Here is a 2,795-nt window from a genome sequence, read left to right as displayed (position 1 = left end):
GAGAATGATGAAAATTATAAAGTTGAGCACCATTTACTCGTGGAAATGGGTAAATATGGGTCAACTGTTTTTTACCCAACCCGTTTGTCCGCCAACCCACTTTTACCCTTATGAAATATGCACGGGTTGAATTATTACCCATTTTATGTTGACCCGTTTTCAACCCACCCAAATTTGACCCAGCTCGCCCATTTGCCACCACTAATCTCCACCATAGACTCATGAAATGAATAGCCTGAAAACAAAATTCATCTATAGATCCTGAACCAGTCTGGTCTTCCCCAACTCGTCTCGGTAATAGAGATAAGAATGCATCTTGATATCTATATCCTAGAACTGAAAGATGATCAAGAAATTTTATAGGAACAAGAAGGCAAAGTGGCATCCCACTATACTAAGTTAACTACACGACTTCATTGATCTTCAATTTCCTTCTTCCTCTGTGAGCTTATCAGTCACAAAGAAACACTCATAACGAACAGAAAGCATGAACCAAAAGGAGCTAGAAAGCACAAGGCTTGAAAATACAATCAACCTGATTGACTTGATCAAGTTTGCTAATGATGTTGAGGCGCACATCAGGAAACTCATCCTTCAGAAGAGAAAGAAAAATTGGAAGAAGATGTTCAATGGTTGCATCCTGCATGAAATATAAAATGAATTCGATAAATTCATTGTCAAAGATCAAAAGAAGGTACACAAACTAGGGAAGAAACCAAACACAAAAATCTCTTTGACCGCACCTGTTATATTATGATAAGGTAGCGGAACTTTACCAATCAAAATCCAAAATGTATAGAAGATGCATTGCCTAAAAAATAGTTTGTTTGCCAAGCTCTTTAAATCTGCTTATTTTGATAAGCACTTTTTGTCAAATGGTGCTTTAGAAAAAGCACTCGGAGATTACTACGTTAGTGTTTGGCAAAATCACTTAAAGAACTTTTTCCCAGAAACTTAGTTAAACAACATAAATCTCCAAGATAAGCACTTCAAAAGAATCACTTCTAATTTTCAATAAGTTTGGCCAAACAGGCTCATAAGAAGAGAAAGCATCATAAGGAAAGTGAAGAAAATTGAGAACCAGGTTGATGCATCCAACTGTGCACATTCAAGCTTAATAGACCCATTAAACAATGTGTGTGATAAGATGATTTATAGAAATATGTTGTATCGCAGAGCCAGAAAAAAATAAAGGATATATATACAAATTGCGTCATACAAATAAAGAGCAGAACCTACTTAGATCTCATCATAGAATTTGACCTCCCAGATCATACTGGTCTTTTTTGTCCTCCAAAAAATAGATTCTTTTAAAAGGTCCAACATAGTTATGTTACCTAGAGCATTACAATGCAAAAGCTTCCAAAAGTTAACTTATATGCAAACGCTATCATCTAAAGCAGTGCATATTGCAAGTAACTAAAATTCTTAGTTGCGACAAATCCAACAAGTATCACGGTAAGTTCTACAACTTGACAATGTTGTGTATATCAACATATGTAGCAAACATAAATACGTGATTAATATTTTCTTGTCTGAATTCTACAATAAAAATCAAGAAAATGTTCAATCACCTTTCCCAGGACAGGAGCCATCCCCATTATAACAGAAGCCAAAGCAGATCTAACATGCTGCGATGAGTCGGATGACAATTCCTATAACATTTAAAACTCAATTACATATTAGGAACAGTTGGAACAAAAGCTGTAATTAGAAGTTCCTTAACAGGTAAACTAAGATGTATTTACCTTCACACACGGAAGAATATGCTGTATAGAAAGCTCAGGACTAAGAATCTGACTGAATTTGGTGGTTTTCCCTGCAGCAGCTATACGCACTTCCGCTTCATTATCCCGCAGCAAACGCACATAAGCAGGAACCAAGTCCGTCCTTAAGTCATGATCATCAACAATCAGATATCACAGAGCAAAAATTGCTATTTCTCCGTATGGTAAGCAAGCTGACAGTCTCATTGGTAGAGAAACAAATGCATAGACTCCTAGTAACACAGTATCCTCTACTAAGTTGACATTGACCACGTCACCTATCATGATTGTTGAGAAAATGGTAATGCGTCTAATCAACCTCGCAAGCTAGATCATGAGGTGAGAGTTGCTCAACCAATGTGGTACCCTTAACTCTTGTCATATGCCTGGGGCTGGATTTCTGGACTTTAGACACTATAAATGGGGGCCCAACATTGGGTAAAAGAAGAATTGGGATAGGTCTAAGTCTAAGTCTAACTCTGGTACCATGTTAAAAACATTGATATTGAATCTAATTCAACCACAAAAGCTAGCTAATGAGGTGAGTGAGGGTAAGAATACAATAACCCATACCCTCAACCAACGTGCGACAATTTTTTAATAGGAAGGTAGAGATTTCATTACTATGCACCAAGATGTTGTAAATACGTACAGCAAAAAAAGGACTCTTAAACCCTCAATTCAACCAATGCGGGACACCGAACAATGATGAGCAGTTAAGTTGCTCGAATTCTTCACTTTCGGTGCTGCACCGTGTCAACACGATGTGGGTGTGGGATACATACCCGATCTGGTCAACCAGTTTTGGATTATTTGACCAAATTCGAGGGAGAATTCTGGACAGATCCAATTATTTCTGAAATCAAGACAAAAACTAAGGTGAAATTGCAGAAAATGGAATACCTTGTATATACAAATTTATGTTGTCACTCCCTTTTCTTTTATCTCCTTCCAGGATTCTCCTCTTGATCAATATTTTTTTCTCAAGTTTACCACATAATATCTCATAATTTAGGTTTTATAACTCTA

General features: G+C 36.9%; 1 long non-coding RNA gene across 1 annotated transcript; it reads right to left on the bottom strand.

The window, feature by feature from the left end:
• Positions 1-33: 33 nt before the first annotated feature.
• Positions 34-2,506, bottom strand: LOC102587496 (uncharacterized). The gene is made up of 3 exons (XR_369058.2): positions 1,749-2,506; positions 1,575-1,655; positions 34-640 (listed from the first exon to the last, which is right to left on the bottom strand). It is a non-coding gene; the product is annotated as an uncharacterized lncRNA (long non-coding RNA).
• Positions 2,507-2,795: the final 289 nt, after the last annotated feature.

The sequence above is a fragment of the Solanum tuberosum genome, unplaced genomic scaffold (assembly GCF_000226075.1).
Source record: "Solanum tuberosum cultivar DM 1-3 516 R44 unplaced genomic scaffold, SolTub_3.0 contig00289, whole genome shotgun sequence".
NCBI classification, from domain to species: Eukaryota; Viridiplantae; Streptophyta; class Magnoliopsida; order Solanales; family Solanaceae; genus Solanum; species Solanum tuberosum.
Note: the sequence above shows the minus strand (reverse complement) of the source record. Positions and strands in the feature narration are given on the sequence as shown.